Below are 23,961 nucleotides of genomic sequence, written 5' to 3'. Positions count from 1 at the left end.
TTTTAGCACAGCAAAAAAACCAACACACTTCTAACACCACTCCAGAACTGATTAAACCACTGGGCATCAGTGACAGCAGGATGTGGTGCCAGGAGGAAGTTTTTACTAGACCATTTCAGTAATACCTTGTTAGTCATCTCCTTTCCATCTCTCACTTAAGAGAGTCTTCTCCGGTCATTTAATACTCTAATCTGCTAACTACTGTCATTAATGTTTTTCTGACTTTCACCCTTCCTTTTTTTTCAATGTTAATATAATTCTAGCAATACAGATATAGGAGTCCAAAGTAAAGGTTTCATTTAATATTTCAGTAAAAAATTAAACTTGTTAAATAGCTTGTATTTAAGTTAGGAACGGAAGAAATACAGTGGTATTTATTAAACGACAGGCAGCAAACAAAGTGTGCTAAGGAATTTTCTCATCCTGCTATGGGAATAAAGAACCTCTTTTGGCACCCAGGAATATGCAAGCTTCAGTCTCTGAGTGCTAGTCCCTCCCTTTCCCAAATGAACATGGAATGTAAAGGAGTGTCTATCACAAATATCCTGAGCATAAAAATGGTCATTTTGCATGATTCACATTATTAAGATAATTAAAAAAGAGGTCTCGCTTCTGGATTACAGTGTAGGACATGATGAATATAATCAAATAGCAGCTGGGCTGGAAAATGCAAACCCTAGTCAAGGTCAAGCAGAACAGGTGATGCAGAATTTCCAGCCTCCCCAACTTTTCAAGGCCTCATATGAATCACTGTGCAATGGAAAACACAGTTTAGGGAACTAGAAAATGTGAACCACAACAGAAGACTTAATCAAAACAGAGGAAAATATAGGGGAGATAACTGCCTCGTTCACAAAGAGTAAATAAATGGAACTATCTCCAGTTGCTTCCTTTTGTTACTAAAGAAACATTATTTGCATGTAGAAATTCCATGTACTTGTACTCCTAAAAGTTCCCAATTCTCCACCCATTTCCTTGGAATACATCTTCAAAATAAGGCATTGGTCAATAATGTCAGTTACTTCTTACAAGATGTTTTGCTAGGAAGGAATGGAAATAACCAAGGTAAAAAAACAAGCTGCTGGTTTGGTTAAAAGTAAAGAGGGCATTACATTACTATCTTTGAAAATTTGCAACAAGAAAAGCACAGCATCAATTAGGAAAAGGCAAACTAGAATTTTGTACAACCTCACTTCAAAAAATCAATTTTGGTGAAGACAGGGACTTAAATCATAGCAGAACTTTGATTCTACCTTTCCATAAAGTGCATTCCCTGTAGTCCCTAAGTGACTATTTTCTTCTTAAATTTTATATCAATTAGCTCACATTCTGCTTATAGCATCAAAGTACTTTCATGATTTGATAAATCACAGCTGTCAGTGGTCACTGCTCCTTGAATGAACCACATAGATGTAAAAAAGGCAATTTTACAGTGGTTTAGAAATTAGGAAAAAAATTACCTCACAAAAGCTACTGAAAAAGAAGACAATATACACATGAATCATGTTTGCTTAGGGTATATCCCATTTGTCTTTTCTGTGGTTCCATCAATAGCCCAGGTCCATTCTCCATATCTCTCAGAGCTCCCTACAGTTGCCAACTACAAATGATATTTTGGGGTTCATTCATTTTAGGGCTTCTCTTTGTCCTTAAATACAAAAAAACATCAATTATAGAAGTACAAAACAAAATCACAAGATCGTAATATCATAGAATTGTTTAGGTTGGAAAAGACCTTTAAGTTCATTGAGTACAACCATGTTCCTAAGTGCCATCTACTCCTCTTTAAAATACCTCCAGAGATGGTGACTGCACCACTTTCCTGAGCAGCCTGTTACAGTGCTTGACAACCCTTTGGGTGAAGAACTTTTCCTTAATATCCAATCTATTCCTCCCCTTGTGCAACTTGAAATGGTTTCTTCTTATTCTGCTGCTTGTAACTTGTTTCAGGTAGATATAGGGAGCAATAAAGTTTTCCATGAGCCCCTTTTTCTCCAGACTAAACAACCTCACCTCCATCATATGCTCCTCAAAGAACTTGTGCTCCAGAGCCTTCATCAGTTCCATTGCCCTTCTCCAAACATTCTGCAGCCCCTCAGTGTCTTTCTCCTAGTGACGAGCCCAGAACTGGACACAGCACTCAAGGTGTGGCCTCAGCAGAGCTGAGTACAGGGGACAATCCCTGCCCTGCTCCTACTGGCCACACTATTGCTGACACAGGCCAGGATGCTGTGGCTGCCTTGGCCACCTGGGCACACACTGACTCATGTTCAGCTGCTCTCAACCAGCACCCGCAGGTCCTTTTCCACAGGGCAGCTTTACAGCCACTCTGTCTTCAGCCTGCAGCACTGCAGGGGTTCACTGTGATCCAAAGGCAGAACCTGGGACTTGGTATTGCTGAAACTCAAACAACTGGCCTTGGCTCACTGATCCAGCCTGTCCAGATCCCTTTACAGAGTCTTCTACCCTCCAGGTGGTGATCAACACTCCCACCCAACTTGATGTCATCTGCAAACTGACTGAGGCTGTACCCAGTCCTCTCATCCAGATGACTGATAGATGCGAAACATCTTTATCTTTGGCCCTGGCCCAAATCCTGAGTGCAGAACACTTCTTGTGACTGGCTCCCAGTTGGATGTAACTGAATTCACCATCCAGCCAGCTTTCACCCAGTGACCCTTCACTTGTCCAAGCCATGAGCAGCCAGTTTCTTCAGGAGAATGCTGTGGGAGACAGTGCCAAAGGCTTTACTAAGGTTCAGGCAGACATCCACAGCCTTTCCCTCATCCACTAAGTGGGTAACCTCATCATAGAAGGAGATCAGGTTGATCAAGCAAGGTGTTTTGTGAACCCCTGCTAGCTGGGCCTGATGCCTTGGTTGTCCCAGGTGTGCTGCATGATGCCCCTCAAGATGATCTGCTCCATGAAGAGTTCAGACTGACAGGCCTGTAGTTCCCTGGATCCCTATTCTAGCCTGTACCACAGAAGGTTAGTAAGGCTATTATTGCTGTATGTCAGCAGAATTAATGTTTCTGCAATATATGTTTTCCCTGAATAGGTGAGGAAGGGAAGTTTGGCAGGTAGATACAAATGGCAGATTAAATTTATAGCTGCCCAGCACCCTTTTTGTGAATGATGGATGCTTGTGTAGTCTTGGTCTCATCAAAAGACTTTGCAAGCCAAAGGCAATCAATACTTCCTTCAGCATTTGTAAATTTTTTATAATAGGCTTCTAACATCCAGACACACTGCTTCCACTTTTTTTCTCTGGGCCCTGTTAGAGATCACATTAACATTTTAGCTAAGCTGCTAATCTCTTAGCACCAACACAACAGGCCACATTAAGCAAACAACAGATGGAAATGTGGGAGATAATGGCTAAATATGTGAATTAGCCTGAAATCAGCAATGAATTGCATTGATTTTTAGTAACATCACTTCCAGAGTCATTCAAGTTTCCTCACAGTGACACATTAAGTTCTCAAGAATGAATTTAAATCCAACTCAGTGTTTTCCACAGTGAGAACTGTGGGGGTTTGATATACAACACTGTACATTTTACTTTCAGAAGTTCATCCTACTGTAGACTAACTAATGAAATAATTCCCTTTGTTTCAGTCTTTGTCTACTGGCTTAGGACAATATTCATATTAAGTTCTCCTCCTTCAAAAAATCCACCTTTCTTTTAATTTAGTGCCATCCCAATGAAGCTCAGAAGCCATCAAGCAAAACTTACTTTTGTAATTATTTGAATACTTGGGTGTTCTGGGAGAAACTACTACTAGCAAAGAGGAACAGATGTCTTTCTCTATCATGGACAGTTTGGTTTGTTTTGCTTTTTTTTGTATCTGCCTACTTGAGCATTGTGAATTGTATGGTAACTGTAAATACCTATTATATCTGGGGAGAATTTGAATCAGTGGTTTGCACTGTCCCTGGCACAGCAATAAGGGAGACCAACTGTGTTATGACTATAAGATGTCTTGCTGCAACCCAGTGTTGAAATGTTCTCTTCTTATCTATCCTGTCCTAAGACCACAGGCAGTCACCCATTGGTTACCAACACATCCTGTGAGAATGTTTGTGCAACAGAAAATAAAGAAGAGGATGGCAGAAATTCAGCTTGCAGGCAAGGAAACAGTCAGGTGGAGCTGAGAGAAAAAGTCATCTTCTGTTTGCATATTCTTGAAAACTCCTCAGTAGGCAATTGTCTGGCAAATGGAGCCATCAACTGCCCTGGGTCAACTGGGTAAAGTAGTATCTGAAATCCAGATATTACACTAGGATTATTCTTCACGCAGACAAGGTGCACAAAATCGGCCATGGTTCTGTAGACTCCTACAGCAAACACATAAAAGTTGGTTGTTAATTGTCAGTTCAGTTTGCCACTGTCCATTTGCCACAGATCCATCGTTAAAGCACACACCAGTGCAAAAATGACATTAATAATTCATCAGGCTAGGCTTCATTTCAAAATCTTTCTCTAAAGAAAGAGAAGGTGTCAAAAGGCTAACAGAAGCTTACAACTTATAAACACTAAATTAGCATTCAGCTAAATTCCAGGTGCTGTCCTATGTGCAGAGGAATCCTCTGGAAACTGTCCCATGTATAGAAGAATAGCAGACTTGTAAGAACTCCTAAGATTCTGAGATTCTTCTAGATGTATTCAAGGGAAAAAATATATACAAAACTGATGATTAAGCATCAATATCAAAAGCCTCCATGTAAAAACAAGATTATCTTCAAATTGAAAAATGTATCCAAGGTAGGGAACACTGCACAAGCACTGCCTAGGCTTTGCTGGGATGGCAACAGTCATTGGCATATCCCCCAGTTATTTTGAACATGTCAGGACATTAAAACTGGGATCTAAGTACTACTGAAATTAGTACCATGGGCACTGAAACAGATCTGCAGAATTTTCTGTCATGCCATGATGAACCATGAAAATCACAAGCTTAATCATACGTCCACACAAATACAGTTAGTTCAAGATATAGTGCCAGAAATCTCAGATTCAATTCCCTCTTGCTGTGACTGTGTCCCTTCCTACGACAGCTCATTACACAGATTCTTGTGACATTTTTATTGATTCAGAGACAAAGGACTAGTGACAGACTTCTACAATTTCTTCTGTCCCTGACATGCAATTATTCCTGAAACAAACTAATAGCTTTCATTTATCTAGAATAAAACTTTGAAGAAAAAGAACTCAATCACTTAAAATGTGCCTGTTACTCCGTTTTCTCTTTTTCTGTTATAATTAAGAGATAATGTCAGTGGAAGAGACTTGTGGGACAAACTACAAGATATATAGGATAGTATTGATCACAAATTTCAAAACAAAGTAGTTATTTTCAACATGAGTGGACAATTTTTGACAATAGTTGGCTGTTAAATCTTTAACTGTCTTCCTGCCTTTATTTCTTGTTCTTCTTATTCTTCTTAAACAGACTCAAAGCTAAAATAGCTTAATAATGTGATACAATTAACTTAAAAACTAGAAAATATATCTCAAAACAAATCAGACTCCTTTCTTCCCCTAGTAAAGGCTCCCCTCTCTTTTATAAGTTTGGGGGTTTTTCACATTGAAAACTTAAGTGAGGAGATTACTCATAACTATTATATATATATATATATATATATAAACATAACATAATTACTCATATTTTTTAGTAGAATTTTACTGGAGTACTAAACTAATTTAGAATGCTTAGTGAAACCAATTACACAAAACCAGATGCTTAAGTGAACATTATTTCATAAACACTCATTTTAGTTTCCCACACAATGTATGTATCTAATATAACTTTCAAACAGAAAAGGCTACCTTTAATCTAGTACATAGAAAATAATGCAAGTACACAGCAGCATTCTTCTGAGAACAAGTGATCAAAGGAAATAAATAATATGGGTAGAATAGGCTATTCAATTATCCAGATTTTATATGAAGTGGCTCTATTTGCAAAAAATAAAAACAGGGTAAAAAGATTTTTTTTCCATCTTCATATTATTTTTCTCTAACACTTTGCATTTTTCAACCTGTTGTATGTTTTGATACTTGAATCTGCTTCTGATAGAATCCTGTGAAGGAACTTTCCATGTTATAATAGCACTTTATGCACTCAACTAAACAAACCAGCATGGTAGAAGAATACCAAGACATAAGCTAAATAATAGCAGAACACAGGAGAGGAAAGCTTTGTAACTTCTCCAGATGTAAGTGCAGTGTTTGTTATCCAGGCTGATAGAAATTCATAGAAATTGACCCTAAATATAATGGCCAAAAAAGTGATGGTGCCTATTTTCTAAACATATTTGCTGAATGTAGAATACTTTATACTGCAACGTATTTTTTACTATTACTGTAAAACGTAGAAAAAAATAAAATTTGTTCAAAGAAGCAGAGAAGGTATCTGCAATGTACAGTGATAGAACAAAATAAAATTGCCTCTATGGTAAAAGAATCATCAGACCGGGCAAATTCAAAGTAATGTAGTAGCTTACAGGCATACCATGTAGTGAGTTAATTTTCTGTTGCTTCCCTCATACTATGTACAGACATACAGAAAACTGGATGGTAAGCTGATACCTGGAGAAAAATCAATGTACATCTCCCATACACACAAAATGTAAAAATGGGAATTTTTCTTGGTTTATATATTTGTGCCAGATCTTGCTAAAATTCAATCTTGAAGGATTAGAAAAAAAAAAAGGAGGAAAAAAAGAAAGACATTACTTTTTTTAAAAGGCTCCAGCTTAAATGAAAAAGAAAAGCACAGCACAAAGACAAACTTTGATAGAAAATATAAACCAAAACACTCCTACACACTTCTACATTATCATGGAAAAGGTGACTTTTCAAATACATTTTTTACATGTCTATGAGTTTGATTTATATGAAGAGCTAAGCTGCATTAGGAAAATACTGTGCAAAAGATACATATATTTTTGAAATGTGCAGCTTAAAAACATTAAAATAATTTAATGTAGAGACAGTTTTAAAACACCTTTTTCTGTACCAAAGGATGTTTCTCTAGTTCAGCTGCTTGACCTATATACCAGCTTCAAAATAGGAGAAATGCAATCTGGAAAAAAAAAAAAACCAGAAAACCAAACCCAAACAAACCATTAACAAGCATCTTTCTATGTTTAGATTAGAAGAAACTTGATGAAACTGATTACAATCTTGAATTTAATTTGGGTTTTGCTGAATAATGAATTCTACTTTTGCTTCTCTAGTTGTCATTCTCTACACTAGAGTTTGTTACAGACTATATTTGCCTTCCCAAAAGCATAGCAGGTTTTGAATAAGTAATCACACATACCTGATGTTAATTCTTTTTGGAGTTTCAGTAGGGCTGGAGATGTAGAAAATGTTTTGGGCTTGTGGAGGTTTTATCCTTCACTAGTAACATAATCAGAAGTTTTCCAAACTAAGGTGAGATGACTTATTCCAAGACAAGCTTGTATTTCTTACCTTTTGAAAACTTAGTTGAATTTAGCAGATTCTTCTTCCATAAACAGTAATATAACCCCAGCCTAGTATCAAACCTGACTTACTTGATAGCTACAAGGCATATAGTTTAGTCTACATTTTAGTTGTGGAAATATCTTTTTGTATTAAAATATCAACAAGTATAATAATGTTCCTTACCACATAAGCACTTAAGTATTTTTCCTTAAACAAGGCAAGTTTCTGATTTTTTGTAGCCTCAAAGGATACAGGTATGAGTTATTCCTAACAGCTGAATGCAGTCACAGTCCTTGAAAGGCCTATGACATTTTAATCATGGTAACTGTGCACTGGAATACAGTGACCATGAAATGCCACAGGGAGTATATACACCTTGCACCAAGTTTCCCTGAGACGAAATTAGTGCTCCACATGGCATCTTCTGGTAAAAGAGATAGCCCATGTCATTGCATTGCCACACTCATCTCTTAGCATGATAAACAAAGAGCACAGGAAGATTATGAAAGATGACACCCTTCCCACTGTCAATATGATCACCAAGGATCTGCAACTTTCTTTTCAGCAACAAGCTCTTGCCATTCAACAGTCAGTAGATGATAGAAGTAATACTGAAACAATTTACATTATAATTTGCTATCTCAGATAATGCCAACAGGAGGCAAAAACAGCAGCACCAACAAAACAACAAATGCTCTGGATTTATTCATGGCAAACGTTAACTTTCTTTGCCATGTAACAAACACAAAGCATCTTCCAATCTGTATCAGACATCAGTTTGGACATCATACTGTGATTTTCTGGAAGCTGTGTCGTGTAAAGGATGCTCCAGATATAACAGAAAGGCACTCTCACTCCTTGTCAGCTGTGTCTCAGATCGTGCTTTGAGGGATGCTGAGGAACATATTTGTAACACTGTATTAGAGGACATTTAATTCTTGCTTGAATATTCAGCCTGACAACTAGAGCTGACAATGAAAGAATTGGATTTGAGTGCACAATTTACCAGAAGACATTGTAAATATTTATTCTGATTTCTTCACCCACACAAGAGCAAACTTTATCTTCGATAGTCAGGGCAGATGCAAAAGAGTGAATTGCCTTAAACATACCTTTTTATAGCCATCAGCCAATTATGTAGGTTTGGACCATTATAACTTCCTACAAGTATTAAGATATGCAGGTCTTGCTTCAGATTCAGATCATCTATACCTTACCAAAGTAAGGTAAAGTTAATTCTTTTCAAAGGCCCCTTTACATTCTTCATCCCTAACATTCATTCATCAAACTTTCTAATGCATGCTAAGTCAGAGAAAAAAGCCAACACCCAAATGTAATACATTGTTCTGGAAGTCAGTGCTGGCTGAGAACTCCTTATTGAAATGGCTTATTTTTACCAGATGAGTCTTTGTCTTACTGCCTCTTCTCAACTGTGCATGATAAGCAAGTGGGTGGGCACACAGCATCCTATCATCTCATTTAAAGTAAAAATAGCAACCCATATGAAAAGAAAGGTCGTCATAAAACACAGCTTGGCCAGAAAAGCATTAGAGAACCATTTCTGAATTCCTAAGTGTGACAAGGAGCATGATTTCAACACAAGGGCTCATACCACTGCATCTATCATGCCATGCTGACTGACCACAATTAATTAGCTTAATGAGCAGCAGCAAGCAGTTCAGAAAGAATGTTAAAAAAATACTGTCTTTAGCATAGTAAAAAGCAACTGCTGGCAATTTTTTTCCTGAGTGGCAGAAAAAAGTGAACTTTTTTTCTGAGTGGCAACTTCCCAGTTATTTTGCTACTTAAAACCAGTATACATGTACAATATTTAACAGCCTTCTGCTGGTGCGCTGCCCTTTCTGTGTCATGGTAGCAGTGGCTAGGAAAGAGGTAGGAACAGCAGACCTAGACAAAAACCTCCAGTCCTGTAACCACTCAGCAGCAGGAGTCTGAATAGCTTTTTAACAATGAAGCCTCTTTTGAGATCTTGGCAATGAAAAATTCTACATGAATCTTTGTATGTTACAGACAAAAAGGTATATGTATTGATTGTATATGATTTTATTTTTTTAACTGCCATCAATATGATGCTTTTCCATTCCTGGGGACTCTGTGCATCTATACTGTAGTCTCTAAGAACTCCCTAATATCAATGTCATTGTCTGGACGATTACAACCCATTGCCCATGGCTTGTACTGCTGTTTATTAATAGAGGCAGCATTCCTTCATCTAAGGTTATACATCTTTTTCTTATCACCTCCTTACCTCCTGGCTGGCCTACTTTTCTGTCCTCCAGAAGGCCTCTGGAGCTCCAGGTGCTGCCCAAGTTGCTTGAATTGTTCTTAATGTACTGAGAATGCCTACATTTACTTCAGGAGCGCTAAATCAGCCTACTGGGATCAGGTTTCTACTACTCCATTAATTAAGATTGTGTAAAATTAAATCCTTTACAAAAATATAGCAAGAGTCTGATTTCTTTCATATCTAAGCTTATTAGTTCCAAATTGACAGTTTGTCAACTTGACACCATGTTTAGCAGTAACTTTATTAAGTACTTTTAACATCATGCATCACTTAGGACTCCATTTACCCCTGATCAATACAAGGGGCCAAAGTCCTGGGTCCACTACTTCAACCTTTAAAAAGATATTGGCATTCCACTTTTCTTTTAGATCTCTTGGATTTCCAAACAGGTCCCACATTTAATGAAAGAACCATTCAATCTCCTATTTTAAAACTCCTGTATGTAAAATATCTTGGCCAGATGATTGTAAAGTATTTAATTTTAGCATAGGTTCTTTCACATATTTCTGAGTTATTATTGGAGTAGTATGTGTTATCATTATAATCTAAATAAATCAGGCCACTCTTTTTTCAACTATGAACTAGAAATATTGTTAGGCATTTCCACTTTCTCATCTATAAAACGGGCAATTTGTCCACCTCCATCTAGTAACAGTTAACACTAACTGGAATTAGATAATAGATATCAATACTATTAAAAGAGATTATAAATAACATAGAATATATGACACTAGATGGAGCTTCATTTCTTGCTTTAATGTTTATCTCACATTTAAACTAAGCAGCAATGTTTATATTGCTTGACTGCTTACTTTAAAACACTTACTCTTCTTACCCATAACTCCAGAGCCATTATTTCAGATATAACCCTTACAGAAAAAGCAAGGAAGAACACTAAAGAAAATTTCATTGGTAAATTCTCAAAATTCTACAGTAAAAATTGCTATACACACACATGCATACACACTTCTATCTCTGCTGCTACACTAACCAATTACTGCTCCAATCCTCCTCATGAAGAAGAGAAGGAGAACCAGCAGAGAATATTGATATTGATGGTGGGGTTTCTTTTGTCCTCATTTCAGAGTGTGTCGAGTGTTTGTTATTTTTTTATGCTAATTTGTGTTACACTTTGCTATTTTTTCATGGTCCATAATTCAAGATCTTTCTAAAATATACTATACATACTGTGTTTTATATGTGTTGAGTACTTGGGTTTTATTCTGTTGTCCTTAATGGTTTTACCGAGCTCCCAAGATTGCATTACTTTAATGAGCTATAACTGACCATTGGTGATTTGTTTATAGCCTCTGGTATTTTCCTGTTCTTGTACCATCTAGGCCTCTGCTACCATCCTTTACTTGTATTCCAATTCACTACATTGTTATTCTAAGGTCACAGACAGTTCAAGGTACACAGAAAAACTGCTTGGTATTGCTACCTGTAATTTGCAGAAGGACATCAAAATTACTACACAACTACACAAGTGCATAACGCCAGCTTATGTTAAACAAGTTACATAACAGTTACCTGCTTGTTAAACTACTGCTGGTTTAGCCAAACAAGCTAAAAGAAAACTCTATGTAGGGCAGAAGAGTCCAGACAAACTAAACTTGGCAAGCCAGTTTAGTTTATTCTTTAGTCCAGAAGCTTTCCAAAGTACGTAAAAAGCCTGCAGTCTGTCACTAGTAATGGCAGCAGTGTATTTAATGGGCTCTTCAACTGCACCCCATCTCCATTTACTGAATCACATGTTGTGAATGAGTGCTTTAGATGGCTCAGTCACCAGCAAATATATTGGCAAAAGCAGGTTTGTTATTTAAATGAAGGCATGAAAAGGTTCCTTGGAAAGGTTTGCTCTACTACTTACAAGATGGTTAAAGCACACAGAAAGATTCAACTAAAATCAATCAATCTAAACCTAAAATCAACCAAAAAAAATCTGTGTGGAGAATGGGGATGGAAAAGGGTAAGGACAGAAAAAGGTAAGGATAAAAAGGGTAAGGGAGACTATCTCACCATATGACAAGGTTCAGAATGAAGCCCCTTGCCAAACCAAGCCCTAAGTTTCCCATTTAGGCCTAAAGGTTTTAACACTTAAACTTAATAGCCTAATTTAAACAGTTTAACAAAAGATTCAATAGAATTTACTATAGGCACAACAGTAAGTCACCTATAAGGAAAATCTACCTATGAATCTAAAGTACTTCAGAATCTAGAAGAGAAACATTCATAGGACATTTACTATAGGATATTCATACTTGTATGTACACAGACCTAAATGAGGTACAAGGTATACCTATGAAAAATTTCCCTTTCATTCAATGAAGTACTCACACCAGATGCCTTTGCATCCTCCCCATCAAGGAATGGGGCTATCAGCCCAGGCTCTCTGCTAGTGGTCTTTGGAGGTAGTCCTCCAAGTATAGCAAATTTGAAATTTCACTGGCTCTGAGAGGCCCCACTCAGAGGGAGTTTTCTGGTCACAGCTCACTGCAGACTAGGAGAGCTCAAAGAGTCTCACTTCGGATTGCTGTTTATAGGGTGACAAGAGAGATGACTTTGGTCTTAGTAATTTTCCATCCTGGCTGCAATTCATGTTGGTAACTTTCAAAGAAAGCTCAATAACAAAAGTACTGTTCCACTTGGGTTGTTATTCAGGCAAGAAAAATTAGTTTCCAAGGCTGTTTGTTAAAAAAAACCAGGAGGTCGTTAGCATAAGTTCAGGGGAGCAGACAGTGTTTCTGATCAGCTCAAGGGGAGCCGAGTCCAGGTCCTGTTCATCAATGCTGAGACCTAACAAGCATTTCCGACCAGCCTGAATAAGTGGTGGGGAGGGGATGCACCACCACATCACAGAATCACAGGATTGGAAGGGACCACATCTGGTTCAGCCTAGAGCATTCCAGAGCACACATAGCACAGGATTGTGTCCAGATGGTTCTTGACTATCTCCAGTGAGGAAGACTCCACAATCTCTCTGGGCAATCTATGCCAGTGCTGGGACATACAGTAAAGTTCTTCCTTCAAAGTGGAGCTTCCTGATCACCACTTTTTGCCTATTGCCCCTTATCCCATTACTTGGCACCACCAAGAAGAGCCAGGCTCCATCCTCATGGCACATGCCCTTCACATACTTGTAGACCTTGATGTGGTCCCCTCCCTGTTGTCTTTTCTCAAGGCTGAACAGGCCCAGCTCACTCAGCCTTTCCTTGTAAAAGGGATGTTCCAGTTCCCTCATCATCTTCATTACCCTCTGCTGGAGTCTCTTCTCCTACATTACCCTGCAGTCTCTATTTCTTTTGCATCTTCTCAGTGCTATCTCAGTTTTTAGTGTCCTCATGCACCTAATTAGAAATATTCCACAGACCAGTCACAGGTGGTTTTTACAAAACAAAGCCTAGGAGAAACCAACCCATTTGACTTTTAAAGGTCATACTCTAGTATGCTGCCAGGCAAGTAGAGGCATCTCAACTGCATTATCAAGATGCCAAGTGACCTCTGCCACCCACACAGTGGAAACTGTACTGCTCCTCAGTTCTGGTGAGAGAGCACATCATTGGAATGCACAATCAGTGATGAAATAACAGTGGTTGCTGTAGGTGGTAAGGAAAAAAAGATGTAAAAGGCAATTCAGTAAAGCTGAGCCTGTTGTGTATCTGGCCAATTCAGAGAATACAATTATGTCCTATATTGTAAGTTGATTGCTCCAGCCCTCTGCCACAAAGGTCAAACTACATCAGAGCGCAGAAGAAACAGCTCTCCACTGTACAGAACTGCAGATGGAATACACACAACAAAGAGGAGTGGCAGGGAAGGTTACTGATAGCAATCAGTGAGCAGTGAAGGCAGTGAGCACATTGAAAGACCCTTCACAACACTCATCCAGCAACCCCTATCTCTGCACTGCACAGACACAGGCCAGTAGCAGGGCATAAGAAGAAAATACACTCTCAGAAGACTCTATCTGCCACCAAGAATAGCAAGAACACCTTTGAAAACTACCCAATTACAAGTCAACTTGAGGCCTATTGACTCATTTATCTGCAAACCAACTCTGAAAACAGAATTTTAATCACAGCCAGATACATCTTGCTACCTCAGGGGAAGATGCCTGGCAGTGATACCTACTGCCTTTATTACTGTATTGAAGAAGTTTAGTTGTTTCCAAATGCACACAGGTGCAGGAGCATTCGGGAGAGATTTCTATACTGAAATCTGCATTTACAGAGCACACAATGCCCATCACTTTCCTTGCTCCCCTCAGACTCCCACAAGCACATGAGTGCACACCCACCAATGACTCTGCAATTGGCCATGAAGCAACATAGCCCACCCTGCCAGAAATGCATGGAAAGCATATTCTGGCCCAACTTACCTTCACAGACAAGATGGAGAGACAAACCTCTGCCAGCATTCAGCCACTCCAAAGACTCACATATGGTCACTCCACTGGCAAGAGGCTTTCAGTAGCAATCCAAAACTGAGGGCAAAGGAACCACAGCCAACTCCCATAGTCTCTCTTCTAGCCAGCCTTCCCAAGGGGGAAACATAGCATGGAAAGTAAAGGTGACTGCTGGACAGGCCTTTTAACACCTTAACATGCTTTTAGAGCCTGTACAAACATGGCATGATTTAGCCATTCTCTGTTCAAGTCTCAGTATCAAGAGTCACAGGTGTTAGAGAGGGATACATTGGCATAGCAACCTTACAAAGATGAGCTACCCAACTAAAAGAGTTAACACTATTTCTAGGGGCATTGTAAATGAAGAAGGAAGAGGTGCTTCAAACTATTTTTTTCATTTTCTGCACTAAGTTCAGACAGACAACTGAATATATTTAACCTAGACAGTGACCAGGCATTATTTTCAGTATCCCAGCAATATTATTTACTTTGTGCACATTGCAGCAGAAATTACAGAAAGGCAAGGATGTTCAGGTAAAGAGTAGGCTGAGGCCACTGCAATAAAAACTGTAAAAAAAGACATTATATTTGGACAATTGAAGATGTTGCTGTGAGTATGCAGACTCGGACAACACAGGATTCTTGGTTTTCTCTGCTTAAGGATTTCTTTTCAGATATTCCACAACAGGACACAGAAGCAGTTACAAGTGTCCCAATGGAAAGGAGAGCTTGACATACTCATTCCTTGCCAAATATCAGAACAGAATTCTGTCTGATGGGAAAATGATGGTTCTCTTGGCAGCCAGGAGAACTAATCAAATCTTAAAGCGCATCAGCCCCAGCATTCTCAGCCAGGCAAGGCAGGGGTTTGTTCTGCTCTGATCTGCACTGGGGCAGCCTCACCTTGAATATTGTGTGCAGTTTTAGGCACTGCAATATAAAAAAGACCCTAAGATATGAGATTGTCAACAGGAGGCCATGAGGATGGTGAAGGGCCTTGAGGGGAAGCTGTATGTGGAGGAGATGAGATCACTTGGTCTGTTTAGCTTGGAGGAGATTGAGGGGAGAATTCACTGCACTTAAAATTTCCTCACAAGTGCAAGCAGGACAGACACTAATCTCTTCACTCTCATGACCAGTGACAGGACCCAGAAGTCCAATGGCCTCAGTTGTGTCAGGGGAGGTTTAGGTTGGATATTGAAAAAAGAAATTCTTCACCCAAAGGGTGGTTGGGCACTGGAACAGGCTCCCCAGGGGAGTTGTCAAAGCACCAGGCGTGACAGAGCTCAAGAAGCACTTGGACAACACTCTCAGGCACATGGTGTGGTCCTTGAGGTATCCTGCACAGAGCCAAGAGTTGTACTCAGCGATCCTTATGGGTCCTTCCTAATGCAGCATATTCTATGATTCTATGACCTCTCAAGAGCCTGGTGGGAAAGTATGGCCACATCATGTACTATGCAATACATATGCTAAATACAAACCATAAGAATGATGCTTACTGAAGCAGCAGCACACATATATCTACAACCAAATTATACAAGTATAGATTGTCAGAGGCAGTACAAGACTAGTTGATATAAATAGAAGATTAAAATATTAGTTCTAAATTAAAAGTAAAATTTGATTATTAATAAAAGTGATAACAAAGGAAAGCAATGTGTAGGAAGGAAAAAGACAGCATAGAAAAATCATTATTTGTAAAAACATATTCATTGCAATCCCTGAAAAGATACAGAACTCAAGCCCTTCTGTCCCTGGAACAATCTAGTGTGTTTCTAAATGTCTTGATGGAATTGAAATGAAAACAAATTTCCAATAAAAGCACTGGATATCAGTGAACAGAGACTTTGACTTACAGCAGAGCAGTCACCATGTTACTAGGTTTCTGTGAGATTTCACTCTAACAGCAGCTACTCCTTTACACTGCAGACTAATGGCTGATATCCTGATGATTCACAATGCTGCTGAGGTGATAATGAAGCATTTGCCAGCTAGGAAGCTACAAAAGCATGAAAAATTAATACCAATAAGAGTTACTACATATGCATAGTTTGTTAGAGGGGGAAAAAAGGAAGAAAGAATAAAATTCTGGGATACTGCTGGACAAAATGGTATAACTTCTGGAACGGGGGAAACTTATTCCAAGCCACGTTGTTTTTTCACCACACCATCCTGTTTGTCAGCATCTGCCTTTAAGCATGACAGCTTAAAGAAACCACATTACCACAAATGTGACTACCCTCCTTTCTTCAAATTTGATCATTGATACCGATAGTTATCTTTTCTAGAGCAAGATAGTTATCTTTTCATGGTTCAAGTATCAGATCATTCACAACTCCCTAAGTTGGAATGTGTGTTTTTTTCCTGTGATTTGCATCTTGACTGAAGTTAAAAATCCCCTTTTTATTACTTAAAAAAAAAAGGCTTCCAACATGCAGCACTGAACCACCAAATCTGTTGGAAATAAAGCTTCTTAAGTTTCAGTTAGATCTGATGAGTAAGGCAATAGCCTCAGGTGTGCTTCAAACCACAAAGTGAAAAATAGAAGTTGAGAATGAAGAAATTCCACCTGGCAGATCTATACCTGCTACTAAACAGGTTATATTTCTTTAGGAAGAAGTCTATGCAGCACTGGGTGAAGATGAAAAATTCTTTTAACTTTAGCACAATAGTGTATGATCTCTGTATTCATGGTCAATGCTTAGTTTTGTACCATAGAGTGATTAGTACAAATACCAGAGATTAATGTGGTCTTGTGTTAACTCTCTGAATCTCTGACTAATAAGACTAATAAGTCTTGTGCCAGCTAATGCCTCCTTATCTATTCATATTAGTGATTAATATGTATTAGCAGATATCTTAATTTTGAGAACAAGGATTGTATGTGAGAACAAAGAATAATAAGAGAAGTACATTATGCCCTGATCACATATTTGACATACTCTCAAGGAGGTAAGATTCATAAGAAGATCCAGAACCATATCCAGTAAGTCCACCAAAATAATTAGCATATATACATATACTCAGGAAATGTGATGAATGTGTATTGTTTTGAGAAATATAAACTGGTCTATTAGGTTAGTGGGCATGCATGCTTTGAGGAGAATTCCCCATACATCCAGCACTGGTAATAAAGGTTGATTTTCCAACCTAGAAAATTGTTTGAAGAGTTTATTTTCTGTTTTTCAGTGACATGCATAGATACTGGCTCAAATGGAAACCTGGCCAAAGATTGAAACTTTTTTTTTTCTTTATATCTTCTTCATTTATGAAGATTTGTCTAACCATTGGTGTGCCTGCGCCCTACATTCATATTAATTCCCCTGCTACTCCTTGTGTACTACTTTCTTGTCACCAGCAAGGAGCTTCCATTCTTAAGAATTTTTCAGTCTGCTGTGGAAAGGAGAATGTTATACCAGGTTACAGCTTTTCTTTATACCCTCCATTTACCCAAACTACTTTGGTACACCTGAAGGGGCCTCACACCTGAGAGAAACTGACAATACTGTTACCAGATGGACTTCAGCAGGGATTGTCTGCTTCCTTGAGTTAAGAAAGGGTTTAGAAAGCCTGAGTCCAGCTCCCAAACTGTCAGGTGTTATAGCAGATTGAAATAGCCAACAGGTGAGTCCTGAACACTGTTAACTCAAAATTAATCTAAGATACTACCCTGCCACATCAATATTCTTTCTTCCTGTCTTTCTAAGGGATTTCTTCCCCTCTATAGAAAATATTCTTAGGAAGAGATTAACATACCACTCCTGCCTCTGGAAATGGACACTCTGAAAGAGCAATTTCCTGGGGAAAAAAAAAATTAAAAAAACAGAATGGGGGAGAACCCTTAAAAGCATTAGACAAATCAAACTTCTTTTATAAGCCACATAGTTCAGTGAGCAAATCATTCAATAGTTTGTGCCAATAATTGGAGTTCCTTCTATCTTATCATATCATTCTCCATTTCCTTACTCTATTTCCTGATAATTAAAGCAATTCCCAAAGGCTCTGAACCTGGAAAAAATGGCAGTAATCCACACAGAAGGTGAGAAATCATGCATATTCTTCCCGGTAGTAAGACTACAACTGAGTCTTCTCTAGTACTCAGTTATGTAGGTCCACAATCTGAAAGTATGTAAACATCTTCCATCTAAGTAAAATCCAGGATGTTCCTTCTTAAATCTTAAAATCCAGGATGTTCTTTCATAACCTTCTTGTATGTGGTCTCAAGGAGTAGCCTATAATTCACACCTGATCCAGACTGCAAAACGGCTAACTCTCTCTTGTGCAGGAAGTAGCAAGTGCTTATGTAAATATGAACATAATCCTCAGGAAGCATCAAGAATATTCATCCTTCTAAGTGATAAGTCCCCTGGATCCAGCCTGATAAGATCAATTTCTTGTTCCTGTTCTTACAAGCTTGCAAAGTGACAGATTTCTCTACAGGTGGTCCAAACCCTCAGGGTAATAGAAAGTTACAAATGTCCGGCTGCCTTTGTATTTATATACAGAAGAAGATCTTGCCCTTGAAAAGCTGGTGTATTTTTTTACCAATTACGGTTTTCAGATTATTGAATCTATCTAGATTTGTTATCTGCAATGTGAATTCATCCCTGGCATGATTATCTACACTTAACTCCATGCCAGGGTCACATTAAGCACACATTCCTACATTAAAGCAAATGGAGATTCTAAAAAAAAAAAAGTGTTTCCTTATTACTGGAGGCCTAGCACTCATCATTAATTCATCTGACATGTGTCACCAGAAAAAGAGGAAGGAGCACAACTTGAAAGTAGGAGCAGACAACTGTCATGCCTGGGAGGCTGATCTTTCTTACTGCTCAGATGCTCTCCCCCTGTCTATGATAGAAAATTGAACCCTGCAGAGAAGACAAAAACATCCCTTTGGAAGCAGTTATTACAACTTGATTATACCAGGTCTCCAGCATTATTAATACTTGATGCCTGTGCTTGCCATTAGCTCCCATCAAGTTTTAATAATACTTCCTGAAGCACAACTGAAAACATTTCTCACATCCAAATTAACACCCTATTATTTTCATTCTGGTGAGGGTGGAATGAATACATAAAGCTTTTTTTTTTTCTTTGCACTTTCAATTTTAGAACAAATAAATGTAGTTTTATAAATCATGACTGAGGTTGTTATTTTTCAAGTTTTTGATATTTCCTAAAAATGCACACATCTTTATTTTACAAGTGTTTTTCAGGAGTAATGACAAGTTGCTTACCTTAAATTCCTTTCAACCTAATCCTAAATTTAACCAGAGTTTGTCAGTGAATTAACTTCTTAACTTGGAATTAGGGAAACAGTGGATTTAGGGAGAGTCCACAGCTGCTCCAAAACAACCTGGTTCAGGCCTCCAACATGGAATATTAAAAGTGTTTTTGTGCCAAACACCTGCCATTGATCATCACCAAAAATTTTTATAAAGTATCTTTCCATTTCATCCTCACGTAGATTTATAAAAGCAAGTGAGATAAGTATCTTTTGGAGAGGAAGAGTTCTATTTACATTAAGAGTACCTGAAAAAATGAAGGTTACTCACTAAGCTCAGACTACAGACTTTTAGACTTCTGCTGTTCAAATAAATGAAGGCAGTCCAGAAGAGCATAGCTGCTATACAATGTATTTGTTATCTAGCTCATCAACCTGAAGTGTCCATGTGAAGATAAAATCCCAGAAGGCCAAATAAAACAGTTGTAAATAAACAAAATTATTCCCATTAGGAACACAAGAAATAGGATTATTCATTGCAGTTGCATGGGTTGTATTAGGTTATCTGAAATTATTTCTTGATTTAAAAAAAAAAAATCAAAAAACATTGCATGCTGTCTCACTGCTTCTTTGAAAAGTTATTAATTTAGAATCAGAGCACATCTGCATCTCAAAAACTACCAGGATTGCAATCAAAAGCAAGTTGGCTGAAACAGTTTTTTAAACAATCTGGTTCTTTAACAGTCCTATATGGTACACTTGCTTGTTCTTTTTTATGGTAGGAATCCTTCACTTGGCCCACTGTTCTAACAGTGTTTATAAAACCTCTTGCCTTCAGTTCGTCTGAACAAACACATTAACACATTCTTCCAAATGGAAAATTGACAAGAATTATCTAAACTCCAGTTTCAGTTCCTAGAAGTTAGTAGCACATACTAGGATTCATCAAAGCCTTGCCTGGGTAGCAGTAGAATGAAAGAAGTGCAGCACTTGAAGGGCAGAGAGAAAATAAGGAAAGTATTTACAAGTATTGGAAAAGCAACCCAAACTACTCTCCCATTAATGAGCAGTTTACCTGGTTGCACCCGTATTCCAACTCTGTTATCCACTGTTTCTCACTAACTGCTGCCTTAAGCACTGGCAAGGAATTAAAGGCTTATACTTACACTTTAATAGCAAGGCTCACTCCTGACATCTGGCCTCTGCCCAGTATGGTCAGCCCAGCCAGACTGTGGTGACACCCTGGCCTGACCAGTATCAGAGACACTGAGATGGCCAACACTCTGCCCTGGCTGACATGGGCAGCACAGGCAGAATACCACGCACATTATTCTTCTAAGGTAGGGGTCTCTCACATCACAGTGCCACTAGTGAAGCCAAGGGGCAACAGGATTCCTACTCACCTGCAGAAGTCATTTGCACGACTGGCAGCTGTGGCCAGATGACTCCAACACCAAGCATCCCTGGAAGTCCAAAGCCATGGCATTGCTAAGGATGCTGTGTTTGCTACTGGGGATTGGGTGAGTTTCCATATAGCTACACCACTGCTCATCTTTCCCGCTGCCTCAATAAAACTCGTTTGTCAAGCTCCATTATTGTTCAATTCAAAAATGTACACAAAACCTAGTTCCTGAAAAGGTGTATAAAAGCTCACAGAGATCATTGTATATGTAAAAGAGATGATCATAAGTACATTTTCCAGAAAAAAACACCAAAAAAAAGTCAGAAAACCCACCTTGTTTATAAACCATTTGAATTCATCAGCCACATTGATATTATAGCACTGACATCTCAATGCAAATATCATCAGCTTGGATCACTGAAAGCAGAAGATTTCAAAATTTTTACTTTTTTTATTTAATACATATATGCTGCAGTTCTTTGAAGAACAAGTCTTTGAAAACTTGTGGACCATTGAGGACAGCCCATGTCAGTTGTCCATCTCACCAGAAGCAATGGTTGCATCCTATTCAGTTTTTGGAATAGTGCACAGGAGCTGATGCACTATAAAAGGCACTTTGTAAAACAAAATACTCAGAGATTCTGTACTTTCAAGTTATCACCAATAATTGCAGTTCAGCAGCTGTGCTATGTATTGCTTAGTTGCAGGTTCTTTTACTCCAGTGAAAGATGGAAAGAGTATCACATTTTTAGTTTGCAATACCATGAGTCACATTAACAGTGCGGCACAGAACTAGTGCACATCTAGCTTTTTCTGCTGGGGCAGATTACGCACAAAATGGCCATGAAAGAAACAGGAAAACATTTATGTATGGCTTTATAAAATTGCAGCAACAGGGAAAAACTAGACTTTCTTCCTGCAGGGATTAAAAAGAACTCAAGGAACAAAGAACAGTTTGTAACACTTCAGAAACAACTTGTTTTATCACCACTTATCCATCCATGTTGTGCTGTTGTACTTATTGTCATTATAGAGTAGTGCCCTCGTGGACAGATCACATGGCCAAAGTGCCTTTCAGTATCCTTCCAAATTATATATGTTCTTCAGAATTATATATGTGCTTCTGATAGCTCGTTCTCCCTCTTGGAATAGTATGCTCAGCCTTCTTTTATCTTCTGGTCAGTTAAGGCAGGCAGCACAAAAACAGTCAGCCACCTTTTTCAAGCTGCAACTGAAGATAAGTCCTCAAGCCTAGATTTCAGACTTTTGCCTGCCTAAATAGTCAAGTACAGTATTCTATGACTCTTTCCATAGCCATCCCCTGCAGGTTTGGAAATACCAGACAATCCCCTGATCCTTCTTCACCTCACCTCCTTCCTCCACTCTTCTGAGAGACAAGAGTGCCTGTGGCTTATAATGCTAAAAAAGCCCAAGACATTCATTCTGCATGCCAGGACAACACCCAAAGACACAGTAACGGGAAAATCTCTTGGGAACCAGAATAAATTGCACTGGGCATGACTTTGCAGTTGAAAAAAGGAGTTAAGTGTCATCTGAAGCACTCCAACAGTGTCCACATCAGCAGCTTAGGGATCAATATACTCTTTTTAGGTGTGACTTCTACATATGACTACAGCTGGAGTTACATGCACTGCAATAGGAGACAATAGTGGTGTTCCACTCCAGAATGTAAACACAGGAGTTAAACCAAAGTTTAGTCTAATTTGGTGCAAGAAGAAATCCCAATCAGATATTCTCAAGAGGTCATTAATACACAAAATTTACTGGTAAAAATATAGAAAATTAAGGGACTTTGGCAGAGAAGTAAATACAACACCAGATTCAATATAAAACACTTATTACAGCAGTACTTAGTATTAAGTTAGCATAAACTCAGTTCATTCAAGCTAGAAACTTTTAAATCTATGAGATGCTAAGTTACCCAAAAATGTTCCATGTAAAGAGAATGAGGAGAAGAGGCAGAAAGACAGAAAAGGGACAGAAAAACAGAAATATAATAGCCACCAAATCCTAGGTTCCCAAGCAGATCCAAAAAGCAAGCAGGATGTAGACAAACACCCACTTCACGGTCAGCCCCTTTTAAAGACTTGTGCTCCATGATCCTCCCCTCAGGTGGGACTTCTGGCTGCTCGGCCAATCAGAGGCTGGACTGCCACAACCAGTGTGTGAGTGATGGAAAGCTCTGCCAATCAGAATCTGGGTTTGCACTGTTGCAGTGTGTGATTGGTTGACAGCTCCGCCCAGCTGGGGTCTGGGGGCGGGACAGGGCATTGCCTCACCCACACAAAGCCCGGCCTGCCTTTCCTACCAGACACAGGCATGGCATTCCGAGGTATGTTGAGGCACTGATCTAATCCAATGTCTGACAGTTGGTTCAGGTAAGAAAATTTGCTCTTCCCGTTGGAAGAAAGCTGCACGCTGAAGCCTGCATGCAGTGCCCCTTCTGTAGTATGGACAAAGGACGCTGCACTTCAGGGGGTAGGGCACCAGCTTGCATTCTCCTAGCAACGACTCATAGAAATACAACATTGGAAATACCTAGAGATCATATACCTCCCTCTCATAATGTATAAAAACCTTAAAAAGGTGACTAAAGGCACTGTTTCCTAAGCTTTTTGCGGAGACATCTTAGCAGATTTGGGGTTACATAACAAACATCCAAGACACTGATTTGTAGGCTTTTCTGTCAATCTAATGGCTCAATTCTAAATTGATTTTTTTTATCTGACCACCAGCAATTTTAAATAACCCACAGGCCAAGCAGATTACCTTGCATTGGACTGCTGTAGACTGCTTGCAGCATAAGGTGATTGGATTCACCTGGTTCAACCTGGATAACAAATATTCCCATTTTTCTGAAACACACCAGGACAGAACCTGACAAGTTAGATAAACCACAATTGGTAGCAACCTCTACCTGATTGGTCTTAGTGATGGAGGAAGTTCAAGAGCTGGTCTGAGGCTAAAAGATTAGCAAAGCCATTAGAAAGCAATAAATAATGATGGCACTATCTGCTTGAAAGGAAATCATAATACATAAATCCCTAACATCTATAGAAGCAAAAGTTCAAGGACAGGAACCACCATGTGAAGGAGCTGAGCTGTCCTCCGTGGCTGC

General features: G+C 38.8%; 1 long non-coding RNA gene across 1 annotated transcript; it reads right to left on the bottom strand.

Moving 5' to 3' along the window:
• Window positions 1-3,257: 3,257 nt before the first annotated feature.
• LOC148184707 (uncharacterized) lies at window positions 3,258-22,877 on the bottom strand. The gene is made up of 3 exons (XR_015772270.1): window positions 22,848-22,877; window positions 21,156-21,239; window positions 3,258-4,338 (listed from the first exon to the last, which is right to left on the bottom strand). It is a non-coding gene; the product is annotated as an uncharacterized LOC148184707 (long non-coding RNA).
• Window positions 22,878-23,961: the final 1,084 nt, after the last annotated feature.

Source organism: Pseudopodoces humilis, chromosome 3 (genome assembly GCF_049639895.1).
Source record: "Pseudopodoces humilis isolate 2021_Gansu_Grassland_sample_001 chromosome 3, ASM4963989v1, whole genome shotgun sequence".
Taxonomy (NCBI): domain Eukaryota; kingdom Metazoa; phylum Chordata; class Aves; order Passeriformes; family Paridae; genus Pseudopodoces; species Pseudopodoces humilis.
The sequence above is the reverse complement of the archived record's forward strand: the minus strand, read 5'-3'. Positions and strand labels throughout refer to the sequence as shown.